Below are 26,562 nucleotides of genomic sequence, written 5' to 3' on the forward strand. Positions count from 1 at the left end.
GGAAAAAAAAACCCCAGTATGTTGCTCTTATATAATCACACTTACATCCTTCTTCAATTCACCCTCTATCACTTATTTAACCTACCCTTCACTACAAACTCATGGCAACCACCAATCTGTCCTCCATTTCTATAATGTTGTCATTTCAAATGTTATATTAATGGAACCATGTAGTAAAAAACATCTTAGGATTTTTTCCCATTCAACAGAGTTCTCAGGAGAGTCATTCAAATGGTTGTGTATATCAAAGATCCATTCGCTTTTATTGTTCAGTAGTGATACGGGTGTGTCACAGTATGTTTAACCACCCACCTGTTAGATATAAACAGATTCCAGCTTGGGGCTATTTTAGATAAAGCTGCTATGAACCACTCATATGTAAGTTTTAATGTGAACATAAGTTTTATTTCTTGTGGAATATACAAGGATTTATATATTTAGCACAATTGCTGGGTCATATTGTATTTGTACGTTTCAATGTATAACAAACTGTCAAATTAGATGACTTGTAGCATTTTAACATTGGTACCAGCACATTTATGTGTAGTTCAGTTTTTCCAGTTCCTTGCAGTATTTGGTGTGGTCACTAACTTTTATTTTAGCCATTTTGATCAGTGTGTCTGCGATATTTCATCATGGTTATAATTTACATTTCCCTGATAGCAAATGATATTGAATATCTTTTCATGTGCTTATTACAATCTCTGGCTTCTGTGATTGTGGGGGCTGGCAAATCTGAAATCCACAGGGCAAGCTTTCAGGCTGGAGTTTCAAGTAAGAATTGATATTATAGACTTAACTCTGAAGGCTGAAGACTGTGGCAGGATTTCTTCGTAGCAATCTAGGGTAGACATCTTTTTCTTTTTTCTTTTTTATTTTCTTTTTTTTTTTTTAGGGAACAAGTCTTGTTAAGGCTATCAACTAACTGGAATAGGACTACGACATTATGGAGGGTAATCTGCTTTATTTAAAATTTACTAATTGCTAATCACATCAAAGAATAAACCTTATTATCAGTGTTTGACCAGACAACTGGTCATCATAGGTTAGTAGTGTTCGTATAAAAGTTAATTATTATAGGTTAAATTCATTGTTTATTTTCCTTTTATCAATCATGCTTTTGTTGTCCCATCTAAGAAATCTTTGCCTACATCGATCCCCAAGATATTCCATGGTTTTTTTTTCATGAATGTTTTATACTTTGTTTTATATCTAGGTCTATGGGACACTTTGAGATAATTTTTGTATACAGAGTAAAGCTTAAGTTGAAGTTTTGTCTTTTACCTATAGATGTCCAATTCCTCAAGCACCATTTGTTGATTAATTTCAGCATTGAATTGATTTTGTAACTTTGTCCAAAATCAGTGGAGTGTATTTATTTGGGTTTGTTTTGCCAAAGCATTTTTTGTGACACATTTTTATCTGTTTCTTGTGAATACTTGGGCATGGAACTGCTGGGTGATAGGGTATATTGATATTTAACATATTCTCACAAGTAGTTAGTGACATCAATCTTGTGGACTTTATTTATTCGCATTGGATTGTATAGTGGAAATCTCATCATGCTTTCAATTTGTATTTCTCTGATAATGAATGGTCTTGAGCACTTTTTACATATTTATTGGCTATTCCAGTAGCTCCCTTTATGAATCATCTATGTGCCTTTTTGCCCATCTTAAAAATTGGGTTGTTTGTGTTCTGATTGGATTATAGGAGATGTTTATATATTCTGTGTATAAGCCCTTTGTCATGTGTAGTACATGTAATATGCAGAATTTTAAAACTTTTGAAGCTCAGTTTTTTAATTTCTTTCTCTTAAGTTTGAGCTTTCCCTGTCTGCAAAAATGTATTTTTACTACTTCAAAGATATTTGCCTTTACATTTCTCAAAAGAAGATACATTCTGAAGTTATTTGGTATAGTGTTCTATAAATATCAATTATGTCAAATTGTTTTGTGGTGTTGATCAAATTATCTCTATTCTAATTAATTTTTCTGTTAGCTACTGGAAACTAACATAAAACAATCAAATATCATTGTGGGAGTTTCTATTTCTTGAGTGTTGTTGATTTTTGCTTCATTTATATTTGAAGCTCTCTTTTTAAGTGCATATATTTAGGATGGTTGATATCTACTGATGAATTGGCCATTTTATTATTATCAAATATCCTTCTTTACCTCTGTTCCTTGCTTTGAAGTCAGCTTTGTCTTTACAGCACTCCAGATTTATTATGACTAGTGCCCAAGAAGTTTGGTGCGGGTTTTGTTTGTTTGTTTGTTTGTTTGTTTGTTTGTTTTTTTACCATTGCTTGCTTTTAACCTACTAGAGTATTTATATAAGTGTGGTTTTAACCAGCAAATAGTTGCATCTTGGTCTGTCATATACTGATACTTTTTGCCTTTTAACTAAGAGTGTAGCCTACATTTTAGTCCATTTTTATTTAATGTAAATATTGATAAATGTGGGTTTAAGTTTATATTTTTGCTATTTGTTTTCAGTGTGTTCTAAACATTATTTACTATTCGCAGCCCTTATCTTCATTCATGCAGATTCTAATTTTGATCTCATATCATTTCTATTCAGCATGAATTCATTTTATTATTCCTTAAAGTACATATATGCCAACAATAAATTATTTTACATTTTATTGCTCAGCAAATGACTTTTATTTTGGCTAGATGAAGAAATGTTGGATAACAGTAATTTTTGTTCTTCCTTTGGCATTTTAAAGATGTGTCCCTTGTCCTCTGGCTTGCTTTGATTTTGAGAAAAAGTCAGAAAAAATCTTATAATAGCTGATTTTTACTGAACAAGCCTTTTTCTTGAGCCACTTTGAAATGTCTCTCATTATTTTTCATGTTGTTTATTTTTCATTATTTTTCATTATTATTCATTATTTTTCATTATTATTCATTATTGTTCATTTTGTTTATTTTTCAATTTGTTTATGATATATCTTGGGCCATTTCTTGGTGTGTGTGTACATGCGGATGTGTATGTGTGTGTGCATTCATCATGCTTATGTTCCCCTGAGATTTCTTGGATTGGTAGTTTTATACTTTTCACCAAGTTTGAGAAAAGTTGGGAAAAGTTTGGAAAATATTCTTGAAATATTTTTTCTGTTCTAACCTTTTTCTTTTCTTTTTTTCTTATATTTCAGCTAAATGTATGTTATGTCACATGATATGATTTTATGTATATCTGAGATGATTTCAACCATTGTTTCTCTGCGTCCCTCAGCTGGGCGTTTTCTACTGCCTTGCTTGTGTGTGTGTGTGTGTGTGTGTGTGTGTGTGTGTGTGTAGTATAACCATCATTCTCAAATTTTCATTTTTTTCTTACACAATTATCTCTTTGTTGAGAATCATCAACTATCCATTTGTTAAATGAACCCTTCCTTTAAATTATTGATCACATTTACAATTTCTGGTTTAAAGTTGTCTGACAATTCCAACATAGGTATTTTATGGACTTTTTTGTGGGTACAGGACATATTATCCTGTCTAGTAAGTTTTGCTTGTGTGCCTATTATTTCAGAACAGTGATATGATTTGGAGAAAACAGATCATGTTATCTTATTTTAAAGATTATTTAATGCATCAGTGAATTTCATGGTGGCTCCCTACGATTTTGTGAGCATAAAGTTAAGAATTTATTAGGGTTTGTAGACAGTAACTCTTACTCTAAAGCCAAGTAGTTTTACTCTTAACTCCTTGTTTTTCTGGAATCTCTTTTAAAAGGCTATCATGTTCACAGTCGTGTCTGCACTCTGAGTGATAAGAATTCTACTTCCTCTCAGCAATGTGTGACCTAAAGAATTTTCATTCATCTCACAACTCTGTCATAGCTATTCTTGGTTTCCTATTCTCTAACTCTGTGCATAATTCATTTCTATACCCATTTTTCTTTCTTTTCAAGGATTATTCATTTTTCAGGTAAGTCAGGTAAATAAATGGAATGCTATGTGAGTTTACTGGAAACAAGACCTATTTATCAAATGTAGTATTTTTTAAGCACCAAATAGGAATTTTTAACTTGCCCAATGAATGTTTAAATACTCCATCTCAGCCAGAAAATAAATATCTTTACCATATTTAGCTCTTGATCTCATATCTTAAAGAAATTTCAAAAATACCAAGAAAAAAGGTAAAGTAATGATTGGGAGAAAATGCCAGTTATAATTTTCAGGTTGTTCTGAGATTCCTCATTAGAAATGAAAACTAATGTAGGTTTTTATTCTATTCATTAAATCAAAAAAGAAAACTCAAACAAAGATGAGTTCTTTTGGATCACCAGAATGATTACATACGCTGAAACACAAAATAATATTTTGGTCATATAGGTCCCCCAGAATATGCCATTCCAAGGCTATAACAACTTGTATTTACTGAGCCATTATGAGGTGAGTGTCAGTCACTGAATGAAGTAGTTTTGCCTGTGTTTCATCCTCAAAACAGTCTTAAGTAGACTCTATTATTATTCACATTTTAGAGATGAGACTTCTGAGAGTTTAACTTGGTCTTAGGGCTAATTAAACCCTGGTGATGGGTCCAAATGAAAAATTTACTGAATTCTGATTCTGAGCCCATAACAATTACCTTATTACTTTATAAATAAGGTTCCCACCTTATTGATGTTTTCAACGCTCTTTCATTGAGAAACAATGTTTTCAAGTATCTCAAATGTCATATTTGCTTGGATTATAAATATTCCATGAATCTCAAAGATTTCAGTCTTTCATCACAGCTATATGATAATATCTATAAAGCACTTAGCAGAGTAGTTGGCATAAGTACTTTATAAAAGCAATTATTTCAATTGATGTAAAGATGGAATCTAGTGGTAAAAGGAAGAGCACTTTTAAATTTGGACATTGCTATCAGCATTTTAAATATAAAGGAGATAATCTTTAAAATAATCAGTAATTGAGAAAACAGAAGAGGTAAAATGATAATACTGAAAGTTAATATAGGATAAACAAAGAAAACGGCACAACAATGAAATTAAATGCAAAAAAAAAAAAGTATTTCAAAACTGTCTAAAGAGGGGCACTTGGGTGGCTCAGTCGGTTAAGCCTCTGGCTTCGGCTCAGGTCAGATCTCACGTTCCTGGGTTCCAGCCGAGCGTCGGGCTCTGTGCTGACAGCTCAGAGCCTGGAGCCTGCCTCGGATTTTGTGTCTCCTGCTCTCTCTGCCCCTCCCTCATGCTCTGCCCTTCTCTGTATCAAAAAAAAATAAATAAAACATCAAAAAAATTAAAACTGTCTAAAGAAAAATTGTAAAGGACATTAATTATAAAATTTTAAAACATGAGTGAAAAACAAAAAATAAAATAAGTGAAATCCGGGAGAATCTGCAACAAAAGAACTGGGATTTGATTTTGTTATAAACAGTACAAGGTTTAAGTTAGCTGGAACTTCCAAACTTATTTGGAGTTTGTCAGAATCCTATCCTAATTAGAAATGTGAACTTTGGACTAGAATTTGCTTCAGGGTTTCTACTTTTTAATATTCTGTCATAATGAAGTTATAATAAAATGATAAAATAAAATATCTAAAATAAAAATCTTTAATGAAATTGTAATAAAATGCATAAAGATAAGTCCTATTCGACTAGTTTATGAACAGTCTAAATTTTTTAAGTGAATGATCCAAAGTAAATTTTATTAATATGCATAGAAAACAGCTTTTATGGATCTTATTTGCATGAACACAAAGCGTGCACTGAGATATTAAAATTATATTTTTGGTTAAACTCTTATAAGCGGGTGACTGATACTCTTTTGTGTCTTCATAAACACAGTTTCAAGGTAAGTTCTCAAAATATTTAAAGCATAGTTGGATTAAGTACATGCCCTATAAAAAGAATACTGTGAAGGAATATTTCTCAATGGAATATATAAACCTTAATAGAAGTAAGAAATTTGTGTCATATGTAGTTGGCAAATGAAAATAAGATCTAATTTAAAACATTTAAACAAAGTAGTCTTTGGAAAACTTTATTAAATAAAAGACATTTTAGATAAGAGCATCAAAAAACATATTTAATTCAGTCAATTAAAATGCCATAAACAATTATTTTAGATATGACTAATAACATTTGCTTCTCATATGTTAGATTTTTATGATAAAGGTTTTAGAAAAAAACTATAGGTTTAATGAAATAAGAAGGAGTACAGTTTCATAAGAGACAGTTTAGTGTTGGTTTGGTATTAAATAAGCTTTCTGAATGCTTACTGTTTATCAATAAGCTTAATTCAAACCAAGGTTATTTTGAAGTATATCAAAGAGATATGGGCAGTAGCTTAGATGTATTTCCTACAAGAGAACAGATTAAGTCCAGTTTTTTGAAATTTGGAATAGCTTACAAAATTGAAGATACAGGTTCTAATCTGACAGTTGCCTGATAAAATGTGGACTCAGAACAAATTTTGTTAAGAGCTCTGGAAATGGTAGCTTTTAATAAAACACACTTTTTAAGTTTATGTATTTATTTGGAGAGAGAGAGAAGGAGAGGGAAAAAGAGAATGAGCATAAGCAGGGGAGGGACAGAACCCTAAGCAGGCTCCATGCTATCAGCACAGAGCCCAACATAAGACTTGATCCCATGAATTGTGAGATCATGACCTGAGATGAAACCAAAGAGTCAGATACTTAACTGACTGAGTCACCCATCACCCCTTTAATAATATGCATTTAATAAAAATATTCTTCTGATTCCACTATAGCAACTTCTTTCAAGTTTAAGGTAATAATGCTATGGAAAAATCAAGTGTACAGTACAATAATAGATAGAGACTACATTACAAAGAAGAAGCCCCAAAACAAAGTTTTCTGTCTGAATTATTCCTTGATGTTTGTCTCCTGAAAAAATCAGTTTTGGCCCTACTTATGACCTAAAAGGAACTATGAGATGTGAAAAATTCTTGACAAGTTATTTGTATCTCCTTTATCCATCACCTAAGAAGTATATCATAAAATACACTCTAATATGGAAAAAACAATGTATTGTTTATAGTTACATTTTTAGGTAGTTGACTAAGCTTTATCATAACACAATTTGTATAAAATAAAATTCAACTATATAAACTGTTGTGTTATTGATATGATATAATATTAAGTCCAATTAATTTGGTAATCATGTATACATTTGGGGTTACCACCTGAAGCAAAATATAAATTATTTGCAACCCTGTAGAAGGTTGTTTTGTACAAATTTCCAGTCAATTCTATAGCTCCATTAGCAAACTTCTATTTTTTTCCATTGTTATAATTAATTTTGCCTGTTCCTAAAATCCACATACATGAAATCTTAAATATGCATTCCTTTGTGCATGGTTTCTTTTGTTCAAATTAGTGATTTTGAATTTCATTCAAGTACTGTGTTTAACAGCAGGCCCATTTCTTTTTATTTCTGGGTGGTATATCACTGTATGAGTATATCACAATTAGTTTATTTTCCTGTAGCTAGACAGTCATTTTCCACTGCAATGAATATTTTCATGCAAGTCTTCTTGTGAACATATGTTTTCATGTATTTGGGATAAACACCTATTAGTGGGATTGATGGATTTTAGGGAAGGTTTAGCTTTAGTTTATAAAGCATAGAAATTCCCCCAAATAATTGCATATATATAGTCCCATCAAGCTAATCCTTCACATTTCATAAGAATTCCAGTTACTCCATGTTCTTGCTAACATTTGGAATTGTCTATATTGTTGATTTTAGGCATTCTAGTAAACTGAAATAGTATACATTGTGGTTTTACTAATATCTCTCTAATGCTAATGATATTGAGTAGCTTTTCATAGGATTAATGATCACTCATATATCTTCTTTTATGAAGTATCTATCAAGCCTTCTGTCCACATTTAATGGGGATGTTTCCCTTTGTTTTGTTGGTTTAACAGAATTCTCTCTATATTCTGTATACCAATCTTTTGTCAAATATAAGAATTGCTAATATTTTCTCCTACTCTGTAGCTTCACTACTTTACTAACTTTCTTAATATATTTTGATGAACAGGCATTTTTAATGTTGATGAACTTCAATTTAACATTTTAATTTAACAAATATTTTTATTGTTAGTACTTTTGTGTTCAGGATTAAAGAAAATCATGTATCCTATATGAGAAATATTTGACTCATCCAAGTTTTGAAGATATTCTCCTATGTACTTCTAGCTTTACATTTATTTATTTATTTTTACTTCTAAGATTTCTTCATATTTATTTCTTAATTTTGAGAGAGGAGAGAGAGAGAGAGAGAGAGAGAGAGAGACAGAGACAGAGACAGAGACAGAGACAGAGAGAGAAAATGCGTGCATGCAAATTTGCTGGAGAGGCAAAAAGAAAGGGAGAGAGGGAATCCCAAACAGGCTCCAGGCTATCAGCACACCAACACCTGGCTCAATCCCATGAACTGTGAGATCATCGCCTGAGCTGAAATGAAGAATCAGACGCCTAACCACTCATCCACCCAGGCACCCTTAGCTTTTACATGTATGTGTGATCTAACACAAATTAATTTTTGATGTTAAGTAACATAAAAGTCAATGTAATTTTTAAAGAAATCTGGTCATTTTATCTGAGATCTCCAAATTGTTGACATAAATTGTTCATGATATTCTCTTATAATTCTTTTAATGTCTATAGATTTGATGTGATAACTACTCTTTCATACCTGATAATGGTAAATTGTTTTAATCTCCTATTCTCATTCTTTCTCTTTTAATATCCCTTTTTCTTGATTAGCATAACTCAGCCTTTATCAATTTTATTGATCTTTTCTGAGAACTAACTTTGGGGTTTCTTAACTTTTTCTGCTCATTTGTTGCTTTTCTATTTTGTTGACCTCTGTTATTATCTATATTATTTCTTACTTTGTTCTTATTATTCTAGTTATTTTTTTTTAATTTTACAAATTTGTACTGTTAATTTTTGAGAGAAAGAGAGAGAGACAGAGCCCAAGCAGGGGAGGGACAGAGAGAGGGAGATACAGAATCAGAAGTAGGCTCTAGGCTCTGTGCTGACAGCTCAGAGCCTGACATGGGGCTCAAACCTGCAAACTGTGAGATCATGACCTGAGCCAAACCCAGACACTCAACCAACTGGGCCACCCAGATACCCCTCTGTTTTTGTTTTTCTTTTTGTTTTTTAACAAAACCTTAGCTCATTGACTTTAGATGCTTCCTTCTTCTGCCCCACCTAACCTTAGCTTGCCACTGGGTTGCATTCGGTCAAAGCCCTGAATTCATCATAAGGTATATTGCACCATTATTGCATTGCTGTCACTCCTCAGCTGGCATTGGCTTACACTGAGGAAATACTACACTTGCCTTAGGGGGATGTCCCTTATCTCTTCTATCCTCCCTTTAGCTCTCACCCTACCACTTTGTGCACTTGGCGAATGACCTTGGAAAAAAATATGTGGCTGGATTCACTCTTGTTCGGTAATGTATTCCTGTCAATGTAATTCAGCATGTAGCAATTAGGAGTTTGTTAAAAGTTTAACTTTTATCATTTAATTGTTCCTGTGTAACAAACTACCCTGAAATGATAGTTTAAATATCAACGTTTGGGGCACCTGGGTAGCTCAGTCAGTTAGTTGAACATCCAACTTCTGCTCAGGTCATGATCTCGTGGTTCGTAGGGTCGAGCCCCATGATGACTCTGTGTTGGCCACTATCTCAGAGCCTTGAGCCTGCTTCAGATTCTGTCTATTTCTCTCTCTGCTCCTCCCCTCTTCATGATCTGTCTCTGTCTCTCAAAAATAAATAAATGTAAAAGACATTTTAAAAATAAACATCTATATTTGTTATGAGGCCATTCTACTCCACAAGATGGTGAGATCACCCATGTGGCTTAATTCAGCTGGTAGCTAAGCTAAGCTGAAAGCTTCAAGAAGCCTTCTCTCTGGGCACCTGGTGGGGCTCAGTCGGTTGAGCGTCCGACTTCGGCTCAGGTCATGATCTCGTGGTTTGTGGGTTCGAGCCCCCTGTCAGGCTTTGTGCTGACAGCTCAGAACCTGGAGTCTGCTTCGGATTCTGTGTCTCCCTCTCTTTCTGCCCCTCACGCTGTGTCTCTCTCTCTCTCTCAAAAATAAAACATTAAAAAAAAAAAGATGCCTTCTCTTTTATTTCTAGACCCTCGGTACAAATACAAACTGTCAGTCAGTGTGCCTCAGTTCTTCTCCACATGGCTTCTACACTCACATGGTGTTTTTGTTTGTTTTGTTTTGTTTTGTTTTTTTAAATCCTTGGCTTCTCCATGTGACCTCTCAGCATTGTAACCTGAATTTCCTTATATCACGGCAGCCAGGTTCCATTAGGGAGCATTGTAAAAGGAGAAGCACCACTGTGCAGGCACTTTTCATGGTTGTTTGCACAACACTTGTAACTTTGTCTTCACCAAAGCAAGTCACAGAGTAAGTCAAGGGAGGTGGCTTCACCATAGACCTCCATGGCCATTTTTTCTTTATTCCTGATGATCTATGGCAAGTAGATCCTCTCACCACTCAGCAAAGAATGAAGACAACTACAGAAAAGTGTCTATATTTTCTTTTTAAATCTTTTTAGTTTCCTTTGTATCCTCAGCTATCTGAGGAGTTATAAAAAACTGAAGTACCCTTTATTTGTTTTTATAGTTAAGATGGAAGTAAAAATTTTTTGCAACTTTTTTACATCCAAACTCTGAGTGCAACCAAGCCCCACTGTTTGTATTTCATACTTTTTCACTATCCTTAATACTTCAGGGTCCCATAGCTTCCCCCCTTAGGCTAAGTGGATAATCTTATCTACTGATGTACAGAGGAAACAGAAACCTATGGAGAAGGTTTTACCTCACCTTCCCTTCACCAGACCTGTAAATGCAGCTAATGTAATATAAATACACTAATAGAACTTACTTTCTTACTGCCAAGTCTTTTTCTTAGACTCTGTCTGGAAATCTTTTTTCTCAAGTCCCAATTTATCTGCCTTCTTGGTATCTTTTCCTCAATATTTATCTAGACACCCGTTCTCTGGGTGGTCTCTCTAGTTATTTGAACATGTAGAGACACCATTCTTTGGTGTTTCTATTTCACTCAGTTCTTTTTCCATCACTGACACTCTCCCTGCATATAGTACCTAACTACTACCTGTCTGCAACCCCCATATACACACATCCTAGACTACAAGCTCAACGAGTCAGAAATTACCTCTCTACCCTATGGTTTTATGCGCAACCAAGTACAATACCCACCACTAAATGTATATGTATAACAATGTGTTAAATACATAGGTGTGTGACTGATGCAGCTCTCATCTGATCATGTGACACCAGCATGCTGCAAAACCCCTGCTGGGAGATACTAGCCTAGTGATGAAACAGTAAGTGGCCCAAGTTTTAAAAACAAGGCTATAGGGGTGCCTGGGTGGCTCAGTCAGTTGGGTGTCTGGCTTTGGCTCAGGTCATGATCTCACGGTTCGTGGGTTCAAGCCCTGCATCAGGCTCTGTGCTGACAGCTAGCTCAGAGCCTGAAGCCTGCTTCAGATTCTCTCCCTCTCTCTCTCTCTCTGAACCTCCCCTGCTCATGGTCTCTCTGTATCTCAAAAATAAATTAAAAAATTGAAAAGAAAAACAAGGCTATGTATGGAGCAATAGAAAGTAAGGGATTTTTTTTAGCTTAATGAATTTTATATGTATAATTAATAACTGTAGAAGCATGATTCTTGGAGAAGGAGAACAAAAAGGAGGGCATTCTCCTATGAGGATCTTATCCCCAAAGGATAGCAAATTATTGAAATGTCTTCATGTCTCATTCCACCTTGGGGAATATTACTGATGGGGATGTATATGAGAATGACATGACATTTGGGGAAAAGCTGAAAAACATTGATTTAAAAAAATAGATTCTTAAACATTGGTTGGCTCTTTATATTCCATATGTGCTTAGAATTTAGCTAACTGGAAATGGTTTCTGTATTCACTGAAGCAAAGCAACAATTTACTAAGTAGCATCCTAATATCCTAAAAGAGTTTAATGCAATTTCCAAAAATGGACAACCCTCCCAGTTAATGGCAGTGAGCACTTTGGGAGAACTAATTTTCAAATGCATTTTTATCTAGGGCTTTAAAAAGTTCAGGGCATTACTAACGCAAATAGATGTTTTAACCCTTTTAGTCAAGGAGTGTGTATTTCTAAATGCCAGAAATGGTTAATATGAATGAATTACCTAAGGATATCTAACACTCTAGAAGTATTTTAACAGAGTATTTTAAATCTGAAAGGACTCCAAAGATCAGCTCATGATTTATGAGAAACATGAGACCTAAATAAGTTTTGCCTGTAGAAGAAACAGAAGTAGTTATAGTAGAAGCCTTTCATCTTGTCGGGGTGTCTTTTTTTCCTATTGCCACCTCCCCCTTTCCACTCCCTATGTTCAAGACACAAAAGCTTCCCTTCTGCATTCAAACATTCTAAGGGCATTCAATCCTGTTAAGGGCATTTGTACCTGCTGGTGATTCTACAGGGGCTGTTCTTTTCCCATATTTTTTTCATATATGATACCTCTCCATTCAGGGCTCAACAAATATGTTATGTGTGTATTCTGTCTTGAATAACTCCTTTCACTTCTCCCATTATTTTATTATGTCACTTTGCATTGTTTTATTCCTGGCACTTACCTGAAATTATCTTGTGCATTAATTTAATTGGTTTTACTGTCTTCCCACCTTGAGCCTAAACTCCATAAAGTAGCATAGCTGTCATACTTGCCGCAATATCATCAGAGCCTAGAACAGTACCTGGCACTAGCAAGAACTCAATATTCACGGAGTGATTGAATCATTTTGCCATACGATATGTGTGATGCTAGTCTGGTTACAGCATTGCAAAAGGAAAGAAAATAGAAAATAAAACAAGATTATGCATTTAATAGTATATTCAATTCTGACTGATTTTATAAATCAAATTTTTTTATAATCTCTCTTTAGATAATTTGTTTGGGAAACTAAAATTATTCCATAACTATTCATTGCCATACACATATCAATATAAATTTGAAAGGGCATCAATATTTTTATTCATGTCTACCTGTATTAATTCATATACCATCATGCATTCTGCTTTTTGGCATCTGCTGATTCCAGATTTTCTATTTTGCAACATAGCATTATTGAGTTTGGTACCATATGGCTGCCCTTCTTTGGTCCACGTTTTGATCAATCAAGTGATGACAGACTGACTCATGGCATTTTGAGGAAGATACAGATTTGATGTGAAGGAAGTCCACTAAAGATTTTCTTAAAGAAAAATATGTTCTAAGCACCAAGACGGGGGGCAAAAGCTATGCTAATACATACATACATACTCACACACACACACTCACACACACACACACACCTATGTATATGTAGTTAATGATTGTTTCATATGCTAATACATACATATATACACATATATGTATATATGTACATGTAGTTAACGAGTGTTTCAAAGAGAAATTGCCAGAAAACTTGTTCTTTCCCTAAAAAGAAATGCTCCTTCCAAAAATCTAACTGGTGCTGTGCTCATGTGTGTGACTAAAATTATTCTTTATCGACAGTACTGAGGGCTTTTATCCCCTGGAGTAGGGCAGTGTATTCTTTCCCTGATAGCAATCTGAAAACCCAGTGTTGCAATTTAGTGATTTGAAACGCCACCAACAAATATGAGGAAATACTTTGAAAGATGCTCTGATTATGATCTAATGGTATAAAATTCCATCAAGAAGTCTGGCCCACATCCTTTCTCTGGTTCCAGTCCAAATTCTGTTATTTATTGATAACTCATCTCATTCACAAAAATAATAGAGATAAATCTAGAAGTGTGCATAATAACATGAAATAAATGTTGCAGGGATAAAGAATTTTTATAAAATGTTATAATAAACCTAAGGGTAAAATTAATAATGAAAAAAATTTCCACACGTTTATGAAAATGGGTAATACACTTAGCCCTGATACTATTCATTGCTGGAGCAGAAATGAAAAAGGTTTTTCAGTATATATGAGATACATAGGTTATAAATACCAATTATTTAAGAAAGGTAAAAACTTTTACTTAACACCAAGGTTTGAGAAAATTATTTGCTATATGGATTCATAAAGGTTTTATCTGAACATACCCTTAACAAAATCTGTACATTCAATATTGAGGGTTCTGTTAAATCATGCTAAACAATTAGAGGCACCAATGCAATTCTCAAAGACAGATTTTAAGATGTGTTGTATATTTGTGTAAGAAATTTACAGTATGCTAGTCTTTTCTGAATTGGTTGTAAACCAAAGGTGGTGTATGGAAGTGTTGAATCACTAAATTGGACACTGTTACTAATATTGCATTGTATGTCAACTGGAATTTGAATAAAAACTTTAAGAAAAGATAGAAAAAATGAATTGGTTTTAAGATAAAATACTATGGACTCTAAATGTTTCAAGAGTTTCATTTAAGGAAAGTGCAAATTGGGAATGCTGTTAAATAAATAAACCAATAAATGTTTTGGTCAGCATGTTGATGTTATCCATAATTCTCCACTTTAAAATTTTATCAATACTATAGTTAATATACAACACTAATCAGGTGTGGATGTACACTCACATTCCAGTTCCACCACTTAAAGGATGTGTGACCATACAGAAGCAACTTAATTTTTTTGTTCATGAGTTTCTTTTTCTATATAAACAAAATTGTCATATCTACCACATACATACCTTAATAGGAATGAAATAGCACAGGTAATATTTACATGAAATAGCATAGGTAAGAGGCCCCTCTCCCAGGCAGATACTGATAGTACCCTGCAGATAGCAGGTACTCAGTAATTAATACATTATTCTCCCTATGCTGCCTTATGCTCTGTATCAGAAAAACATTCATTGAAGAAGAAGAGTTATATTGAGAGAAAGGATCCTTTCAGCAGTGAGTTTTCGGTGAAACTTTTGTTGAACTGTAGAAGCTGCAATTAGTGGATGAAAAAGGCTGATATGTACTTAGCTGTTCCTGGGCCATCTCTACACTGTATTGTCTTTTCCACGCAGCTCCATAACTGCCTCAAGAAAGGAAAGGATATGCCAAACTTTTCTCTTACTACAAGAAAGTTTTAATTGAAAACCAGAGTGCTGGGCTGAATACAGCTTCAGCAGATTCCCAGTTAAATTAGAAGGGGCTTTTCATTTAAGTCCTACTGTTGATATGTCACTGTGCTCTGTCACTTTGAAAAGCGATAGTGCTTTGTTATCAGCACTGAGCCCTGGCAGGCTTCTGATGTAGACTTAGACTAAAATAGAATGCCAGAATGATGAAGGCGCTGCTTACCTTCGAACACCTCCAGGCTGTGGATGTGGGCAAAGGTGCTGACATATTGCTCTGTCCAGCCCAGTGTTTTTGATAATCTCCAACTGATCATTTTCACATTTCAGATTGTAATTTGAAATTTTATCAGTGTTGACAGGTCTGCAACAGAAGCATGGATGTTTCTGATTGCATTTGTTTTATGCCATCTAGAGACAATTTCTTAGGCAAATTGTTAATAATTAATTCTTGCCGTTTAACTTGTAACTTCTATTTAAGAAATCTTTAAAGCAAGAAAAATGTGCTTGAAGATTTATAGAAAAGGTTGGCCAGACAATAGACATAGCCATTTCTTGAATTAAACATCGTGTGCCGAACTTCTGGCAAGCACCAAGGTAGAGGCTGGAAATGAAAGGACAATTAAGAGTCCCCACCCTCAAGCAGGGAGACATAGGTAGAGATAGGTAATTATAAAATAATGCAGCAAGTGAAATATTATGCATAGAATATTATTGAAGCACAAAAAGCAATTATCTTGATATCTCTTAGGAAGCAAGTAACAGAAGTAGTGCATGTCTAACTAGTTTCCATATTCCTAATTACCACATCAGCAAATTCAATGTATGGCTGAATATATTGATATGACATTACCTTTCTTGGCTAGGAATAAGATTTCTCTTAGGAACAGCTGAACACGCATATTCAAATAGAATACCTTATAGGAAAAATGGAAAGGTTTTTGAGGACTTAGAATTAGTATTCCTTTTCACTTTTGCCACCCCATCTCTGAACACACACACACCTTAATTTTCTGTACATTGAAGTGTCCCGTGTCTTTCCATGGTTGAGTACATACGTAGAAAGGAAATCCCTTTTGAAAAATCTTTGCTGTAGCACATCCAGGCCCCTTACTATGGGCTGACTTTTCTACTCAGGATGTTTCTCCACATTAAACTCTAATAGATACAATAAGCATATAGCTAAAGAACATTTAAAAGAGTTTACATTGTGAAAGAAAAAAAAACATAGGTTTTTACCATATTTGCTGGTTTTTAAAAATAAATCTCTCTTTGAAAGTATTTGTATAGGATTTTTCAAAGCCCTCCCCTTTGAAGTGGCATGTTAGCAGCACAGCAGTGCTGTTCTGAGCTTTAATCACTGGGTATTTGTTTTTTCACACTAATTTCAAACCCCAGACCAGCATTCAAATTGAAAACGGTAATAGGTTCGCAGCCTTTCAATTGACTTTCAAGTGTCATGCTATCTTTTCAGAGCATCTGATCAAGTTTAACGCCTTTGGATAGTTTTAAACTTTGTTTGCAATAATCTGCAGCCTCAGAAATATTTGACTTTTACCTAAAAGCAAATAGAGGTAAAGAGTCTCTTACATTTTCAATAAAAGTTTTCAAAAATTAATCAGCCACATGTTTGAGTCCCATTTCTGTGAGCAAATTCCCAGAGTAAATAACTTCTGGGCTTAGCTGAATTCCAGAGCAGCATGTCTCAGCCCAAAGAGCCGCATCTATGCCAATTGGCCATTCTAAATTAAGGAATTAGCTATTTTCCAGATTTATAGATGCTGCCACTTAAGTTATATATTTTATTTTGATCATTTTCTTGTCTACCTTAATCTATTAAGTTCATGAGGGTGGGAATTTGTTCATTGTATTTACAGCTGTATCTCAGTACCTGGACCAGCAGTTAAGTACTCGACAAATATTTGCTCCATAACCAAATACCTGTCTTTAGAGTCTGTGAGTGAAAAGGGAGACTGGAGTTGTACCCAGACATTGAAGTCAACTTCATATATACTGATCCCTATTTTGGAAGGCAAAATTAAAAATGGTAAGGAGAGCATAGATAACTAAAAGTGATCCTAGATAAGTACAACAGAAAGTTCCAGGAAACTTCATGAACACTTTTCTCTACCTTATTTATTAACTAACAAAAGGTGGGAATTCATAATATTACGTTTCCTTTCAGCAACAAACTTTCAGAAGTATTGCTCCAAGACAAATCTCAGATAGTAAATGAGATTTAGAATATTCTTTAGGACCTGCATTTAAAATAGAGTGCTTGTTTTTAACTCCTTCCAAACTGATATGCACACATACCCTTATATATAATACATACATATATTTGCATACGTATGTATATGTATATACGTAAGTAATAAGCAATACTATATATACAATTGGTGTGTGTGTATAATCAGTTTATATATATATGTATATATTATGTATGTAATACATTATTTTCATATTACATAAGGGATACATATATAACACAAACTTATTTATCCCCAAAGTCAAAACTATCTTATTAAGCTATTATCTTCTCCGACAATACATACATCTCTCTTGGTCTTGCTTACTCTTTACTTCCCAGTTGGAGTTTTCAGTGCTTGATGGTGAGAGAATGTGTTGATTTTACATCTCTATACAAAGCCAAATGAAAAATGGCTTTGATACCACTGTGGAAGTAATTGAGAATGCACAATTTTGGTAAATGAAGAGCATGTGACTATTTTTCTGTGTCCTCATTCTTTCAGTATTGTATGAATAATACTCTTAAAATGTCAAACAGATCATAAGAATATCTTATAATATTTCTAGTCCAGTTTTATAGAGAAACACTAACAAGTTGTAGCTGTCAGAATAATCCTTCTTCTTCCTAAGCAAAACAACTAACATAGTGACAAGATGTATGAGATCAACAATTTATAAGAGAACTACTTTTTCTTCTATTTTTAAATTCTCTCCTGGCCCAAACTATGATTCCATGGCTATTTATTTAATGCATGGCTGTGTGTTTGGGTGTTTCCTTTCTAGTTATGTTGTGACTTTATTCAGCAATTTTTTTACCATTTTGACAAAAGTTATGAATTTAAGACATTTTATTGTTTTATGTAAGAAGTATTATGAACACAGTTTCATCTTAAGTAAAAATAATAATAAGGAGGAGCATAGACAATTGCATTTTAAGTTTTTGAAGATACATTAGTTAAAAATATTCTGAATCTGTTTTCATTCTTCATTTTACTCTACCCTCCTTCCCTGCAACAAAGCATACACATATGCATAATTACTTTGAACATAATTATTAAGACAAAATTAAAATCATCATTTGGTCAGAGTTTAGGAATGGCATTTTTTTAATTTCTTGGTTAGTGGTTGTAAGGTAACATCATCATTAATATGAAGGTATTTTTCTAAGGCAAAGCAACAAAAAATTGAGTTAAATATGGCAAATAATATGGAATTAGATATTGTTTCAAGCATGTTTTGTTTTTGCAAAATCTAAAGGTCATTCCACATGTTATTCAGTTTGTCCAATGGAAAAACAATCCTGAATAATGTTTTTCTTAAATAGCAATATTAGTTAGAGGGGAAAAATTAAATAGGCAAAACAATACACCCAGAGTATGAAAATCAAAACAGGAAGTTTGTGACACAATAAGAGATAATCAAATAATTTCTTGAATAATTTTGATAAAAAACTAATATCATTATGGCATGAATGAACCCATAATAAATAACATGTTGTCAGAAAATTGAAAGAAGAGTTTAGATATATGACCTGAAACTTATCACTACAAACCATTAAGAAACCTAGAGGTTATATCTTAATTCATTCACTCTTAGTTGGTCATTTATCTATCATCAGTAGTCTGGACTTTTGTGGTGTTTGGATTTTTAAAAAATGAATGAAACATAAATCTCCTTAATTTCATTCTATCAAGAGAAAGAAAAAATATAAACAAATAAAGCAATGCTATCTATCTGTATAAAAATGCTTGTCGATGCTACCTATTTGTTTTATACCCATGTCAAAGTTAGTATCCATAAACCAAAGCAGAGATGCTGACCACCTCTTTGAAGTTCTTCACCATTTTCATCCAGTCCTTCATCATTATTTGATAGTTATTAAACAACTGAAGAGAAGAATGTAGTAAAACCAAAATATTTAAATACTTACACAATGGCTATTTCAATTGAGATTTTGCTAGTTCATAAGCAGGCAGTCATATAAATTATACCAAGTTATCTTGCAGCTGATTATACAACTGTAAGTACTTTTTTCCAAGTGATTGCACCAAGAGTACTAATATGTACTTCTGGGTTGGAAATTGGGATGCATTATTGAGATGGAAGGCTTATTTAAAATCCATCTGCTATGTGTTTTAACTCTACCAGCCTGTAAAATGATCTACACCACATAATCTACTCTAATATTCTCTCCCAGTTTCATGGGGAACAGCAGCAGAGAACCAAAGTTGCAATGAGTTGGAACTTTTTTTTTTGTAGCTTTCCTGAATCTCAGGGAAATCTGACCTGTTAGTTTCAAAAGAATCTTTCAACCACTGCTGCATCTCTGCTTCCGTCTGGGTGGGGACATAACCAAAGCATGCCTACATGTTGGAGATCAGTATGTAGAAAGGCCAGTTCCTAGCTTCAGAGAGGGTTGGGGGGGACACCACTTTGGATCTAGTTTCAGTAAAGACAATTTATGTCTAGGTCCCAAAGCAATCCAACTTTCACTTACCCCAGGTTTTGATTTTTTTCTGAAACCACAATAGAATGATCTAATTGTATAAATCTTCTTATAGAAATATCTTCAAATTTGACCACCACATATATTTTAAGTTTAAACACATAGAGTTCTTTATCCATCCCACTGTAGATCTGACTCATCCTTTGTATCACCCTAGCTTTCCTGTATTTTTTTTCTGTTTTCATTTAGATTTAAATTTTTAAGGAAAGAACCACATAAAAGACTCTCTTATTTATTCAAATTTTTAGCACTTAAAATCTGGGATATAGTAATTAATCATTAACACTAATAGTTAATTTATACATGTAGGGAAAACATTGACTATTAAGATTACTTTTCAGAGATGTCATATGTAATATATATCTATATGCATATGTGTATAGATATATATGATACATGCCACATATATTTGTATGTGAATTTTTATCTGCATTTATCTCTGTATATATACATACAATCTGTATCTGCTTCACAAGCCATAATATCAATGCAGCAAAGAATACATCTTAATAAAAAAAGACTTATGATCAGTAAATTAAACATAGAATATGATCCAGTAAGTTCACCCCTAGGTGTCTGCCCAAAAGAACTGAAAACCATTATTCAAATAAAAATTTGTATGTTCATAGCACAATTTACAATAGCCAAATTTAGAACAACCCAAATATCCACCAACAAATTAACAGGAAAACAAATAGTGACATAATATTTATGAAGAGTATTATTCAGCAATAGAAATACTGAAGTCCTGACACATGCTACAACATAGATGAATCTTGAAAATTGTATAAGCAAAAGAGCCAGACATAAAGATTACATAGTATATGATTTTATTTGTAAGCAATATCCATCCTAACAAATTCAGAGAAACAGAAAGCTGATTTGTGGTTGTCAGGGGCTGGGTTGGGGACAAAAGAATTGGAAAGTAATGGATAGATGGTTTCTTTTAGGGGTGATAAAAATGTTTGGGGCTAGATAGAGGTGATGGTTTTACAACATTGTGAATATACAGTAAATGCTACATTTTACATTTAAAAGTGGTTAAAATGGTAAATTTTATGTATATTTTACCACAACAAACATATTTGTCCCAGAATTGCTATTTAATACAACTACAATTAAAAATTCAAAATATTGAACTCCTTACGTTTTCTAGAATTATCTACCAGTTATAGATAGTTCACATGACTTACTTGACTAAAATCAACTTTAAGGAAACTTCAGTCTGTTGAAATATGCACATATATCAATGAAAATATGCCAAAATCATTCATTATTTTAGTCCAAATGATTCATTGTTATCCATAGTTCACCTATGTCTTTCTATGCCATTATAACTAAATTGATGGCCTTCTTCTTTAAGAAGGGCAGTTTTTTTAATTAGATACTGAAAATCTAAATATTTGATAAAGTTAAAATTTTCAAAGAAAATTATTTAAAAAGTGTAATTTACCTGCCATTGCATTATAGATCATACACTGACATAACCATTACTTCACCATTTTATGTCTCTGGAGGGATAGCATCAGTATATAAATACATAATAGATGGAGTTATACACACAAAAATAAAGTGTCAATAATAAGTGGCTTAATATTACTAAGGAGAGACTGTGTTGAATATATGGTGGTGTAGATCAGCTTTGAAAAATACAAGCTTTCACGTGGGTCTAGAAGAATTGATAGGATTCTGATAGTTTACTCCAACAGAGGAGAATGGTGACTACTCCAGGTGGACAGGTAATATAAGTTCAGGATTTTAATAGTTCCATTGTGAATGGTTGAAATTAGCTTGCTTACTGTTTTCCAGTGTGTAATTGCACCTACTCATACACAGTCTGAACATTCTGGGATGAGAGATCTTTCTAAAGGACAAACCTGTTCAACTTAACACTTATGGTAGCTGCATTTATGTAGTGGTTATTCTGTCCCAAACACTCTTCTAAGGACTTCACAGTTAATAACTTACTTAATCATCACAATAACTATGTAAGATTTTTGCCTAACCTGTCAAAGTCCTTAAAAACATTACAAGAAATTCAAAATCTGAATCATACCATGAAGTGCCTGTATCTGCTGACTCAATGTTCAAACCAAGTCACTCAAAAGTAAGAGGAACCATAACTTATCCAATTATCCAACAGGTACTTAAATGCATCAATATATACACGCCACAAATTCTCTAACCCCTCCATGTCCTTGTCTCTGCCTTGTTTGTGGGCTAACATGGTCCCCACTACTTTTGTATTTCATCTGTTTTTTGCATGAATGTATATTCCCCTTTAATGCTGAGTAAGTAGTATTGTAATATATGAAAATAGTTTCACTTTATTTTTATGCCCAAAGTTTGGCTATTATTTATATAGATTCATTAAATATTCAACTATACTTCTTGTTGTAAACATATGTTTTCATTTTGGTTGGGCAAATGCCTACAAGAGAAATTGCTGGGTCATGAGGACAGTAATGTTTATCTTTATGTGAAGCTGTCAAAATTATTTTCCAAAGTGGCGGTGGCATTTTCCATTTTTAACAGTGAGATCCAATTATTCCTTATCTTCAACAAAACTTAGTATTATTAGTCTTACTATTTTTAGCCATTCTACTGAACATGTAGTGCTATCGTATTGTGATTTTATTTGCATTTTCTTAATGACTATTGATGTTGAGCATCCTATCTTACTTATTCCCCATTCATCTATCTTCTATGGGTGAAATATATAATAAAATCAAAACTCAATTTTAAATTACTTGGCTTCATGTTAATGAGTTGTAAGATTATTTGGACACTCAACTTACATGCCCTATATCACATATGTGTATGATAAATATTTCATTCTATCATAGACTTTTGTTTTATTCCTTGTGTCTCATGAAGACTAAACATTTTTAGTTCAGTCTTCCTCCTCTTTATGAGGCTAATTTATCATTTTTTTTAATGTTTGGAGATTTTACTGTCCAATCTAAGAAACTCCTTGATCTGTGGTCACAAATATTGTCAAAATTTCTAGGGTAACAGGTCCTTTTTTCTTTTTAAAATTATAAAGATATCTCTCAATTGTCTGTCTGGTTTGGACAGTTTCTGATGAACCTCCTTCCTTTCTCTCCTTCCTCCCTTTTTTTTCTTGCTTCTTTTGTTCCTTTTCTACTTTGCTTGCTGGCTTTGTCTCCTCCTTTAATCTATATTCAGTGTTTCTTTTTTATCATTCTACTTTAATATTTTTTCTTTATCACTGACTTCAGTAGTCATATGATATTATTTCTTGGCCTCCATTAATAATTTACTTTAAGGATTTTATTTTTTAATAATTTCCACACCCAGCATGAGGCTCAAACTTACAACCCCAAGATCAAGAGTTACATACTCCACTGATTGAGCCAGCCAGGTACCTCAGATTTTTTTTTTTAAATACTGCTCAGGGCTATTTATTTATTTATTTATTTATTTATTTATTTATTTAAAACTATGTATACACTTCTCAGCAACTTGGAAAAAAAATATTAGTTATTCACATATTTTGTTCTTACCCTGTGTCGTCCATATTCTAGCAATCCAGTTACATCAATTTATGCACTGTTACTATATTAAGTCCTTTGTGTTTAAGCTTTGGTAAGGAAGGTCTTGAGAAAATGTTATACTTACACTTACCCTAATTGAGTTTCACCGCTAAGGCAATAACCTGAGGACTCTATCTGATGCCCTATGTATCATTAGGTCTTTCTGTCCTGGCAAGTGGCAACATGAGTTATCCTCAGCCCTGTTGAGAGCTTCAGGAATTCTTCTACACCTTTACTGTGGCCTTTTCCATGGCCTCTGATAGTTTCCTGTCATGAAATGTACAGAGCAATACTCAGTGACAGAATTTGAGGATTCCCTGAAGTTTTACAGAGTTGTCTGTCTCTGCAATCCACTCCTCCCTCTCATTCTGATCTACCAAATCCAGTTTCCTTGACTTCTCTTAAATGTTATCTCTATCTCCGCAACTTGGTATGATGGTTTGATTCTGTTAGAGATAACCCTTGTTATATGCTGGTGCAATTGAAAGGTTCATCTTTCTTTGGTTCATTTATCTCAGGAATCATGTTCCTGTGCTGCTTGTTATCTAATGTTTGAAAAATGTTACATATGTTTGTCTGCTGTCTAGTTGTTCAACACAGAAAGTTTTCTGCTACTTCATCCTAGCAAAAGGTCAAAGTTCTAGTCTGATTCAACATGCTGATTTTAACTGGTTGGTGGAACATATATCAAGACGTCCAAAAAGGCAAACATGATCCTTAGAAGGAACTTATTTTTTATATGAAATTTCCAATTATTTCTGCAAGTATAATCACTGAAAGTAGAGAAATGAGTGATTCACTGGGAATTACTATATATTATATTTAAAAAGCAAAAGATTAGACATGTAATTCTTGGGGAGTTATACATAGGAGAAGAAAGGTTTATAGAAAGGAAATTTATATGTTAAATAAAAAGACACAATTTTTAGAAATCTGGAGTTATTCTGAAGATTGGTTGATACTTAGAGAAGTTTCTCCTGGTTTTTCTCTAAACATTCAGCAAGTTCTTGATTGAAAAATTTTAAAGGGATATTATTTTTCAATGAAGTGACAGTTGGTATCAGACATTTATGCCTGCTGACAAGATAGTGACATGGTACCACAACAAGTGCCCACGATTCAAATGGTGTCTAGACAGGAGGGATCATTTTGAACTTCTTATTTTTCAGTCATTAAATTCTGTATCTTGAAATACACCTTCTTTTATACACAGTGACTAGACGTAGATTTGAAACAAAAGGAGCATAGAGAGTATAATACTGTGGCATACTGAAAATAATTAGAGAAAATGGTTCATTTAAGTAGATTAGATTTTAAGAGAATAATCTATAGTTCTTTCATAAAGGTAAAATTTAATCATTCAAATAACATATATATAAAATAATTGAAATGTGATATTAAATTAAATCATCTGTCAGTCAAAAAAGAATTCTAATAGACTAATTTACTGAATATTTTATTTTACCTAGGTAGGTAAGAAATATTGTTAAACAGATGCAAAACTGAGAACCTTAATTTTATACATTAAAATATTTCCTTGATTCAATCCTTGTTTGATAGTTCACTGAGAGAGGAAGTAGCTTTATGATAAAAATATAAATGAACATCTGAATAGAAAAAAAAATGGGTATTTTCTGGAACATTATATATTATACTTAAGTCTTTTCTACACTTATAGTAATTTTATTTATGAAGCAAAAATAAAATACTTATCTTAAATTATTTAATGCTGTGATCCCAACACTTTAGAAAGCACTGTGGCCTTTTGTTGTTTAATTTTTAATGTTTATTTATTTTTGAAAGAGAGAGAGTTACGGAGCATGAGGGGAGGAGGGACAGAGAGCGAGGAGGCATACAATACAGAATCCAAAGCAGAATCTAGGCTCTGAGCTGTCAGTCCTGAGTCTTGAACTCATGAACCATGAGATCATGACTTAAGCTGAAATTGGACACTTAACTGACTGAACCACACAGGCACCCCTCTTTGGTCTTAATCTATGGAGGATTGGAATAGATATAAACTGTGACTTAGTCTATTTAAATGACCTAGAGAAATTCATGTGTATGTACACCCACATGTATATATAAAATTTCATAAAAACATTTTAAACAATTGTTTGAAATTAAGTAAAAAAGTCCATATATTAATCAACAAGATACACAAATTGTGGTATTGTCATTAAAGTTATTATATTAAAGAACTATAAAAATAAATTAACTACAACTACATCCAAGAACATAACTATCTTACAAATATAAATTGAGATAGAAATACATATAATGTAATTGTATTTAAGGATTTTTTTTAAGTTTTCTTTTATTTTTGAGAGCGAGAAAGAGAGACAGAGCCCAAGTTGGGGTGGGGCAGAGAGAGAAAAAGACACAGAATCTGAAGTAAACAAGATCCAGGCTCTGAGCTGTCAGCACAGAGCCCAACCCCAGGGTCGAACTTACAAACTGTGAGATCATGACCTGAGCTGAAGTCAGAGGTTTAACCAAGTGAGCCACCAACGCGCCCGTTGTTTTAAAGTCTTTTAAAAAAATTTTTTTATGTTTTTTTGAGAGACAGAGGGAGACAGCACAAGCAGAAGAGAGTCAGAGAGAGAGGGAGACACAGAATCGGAAGCAGGCTCCAGGCTCTGAACTAGCTGTCAGCACAGAGCTCAATGCGGGGCTCGAACCCATGAACCGTGAGCTCATGACCTGATTGGAAGCTGGATGCTTAACCGACTGAGCCACCCAGGCGCCACTGTTTTTAAGTCTTAAAATCAAACTTGAAACAGGCAAATCTAAACTTCATACTTTGGGATGCATACCTAAGTGGTAAAACAAAAATAAAGAGAATAAGAGAACTATTACTAAGTTAAGATCTTGTTCTTGAGGTCCATGCAAAAAAGTAGCTACCTTTTATATAGGAAATGGATGATTAAGTCTTTGGTATTGTAAAAGCAACTTCATTTAAACATAACCACCACCACCACCAAAAAAAGAAGAGAAAAAAAAAAGTAATGAAAATAATAAGGGAAAAACCTAAGACACACTTCCTAGGGGGGGAAAAAAACACAACAAAAAAATAAAAAAAACCCATCATGTAATTTCTGTCCTTGACGGAATGTATTAAATAAGCAAACACCACCAA

General features: G+C 33.4%; 1 long non-coding RNA gene across 1 annotated transcript in view; it reads left to right on the plus strand.

Moving 5' to 3' along the window:
• LOC115276602 overlaps window positions 1-26,562 on the plus strand; it is a 1,186,317-nt gene that overhangs the window by 1,035,772 nt on the left and 123,983 nt on the right. The window lies entirely within an intron of this gene.

This window comes from Suricata suricatta, chromosome 13, assembly GCF_006229205.1.
Source record: "Suricata suricatta isolate VVHF042 chromosome 13, meerkat_22Aug2017_6uvM2_HiC, whole genome shotgun sequence".
NCBI lineage: Eukaryota > Metazoa > Chordata > Mammalia > Carnivora > Herpestidae > Suricata > Suricata suricatta.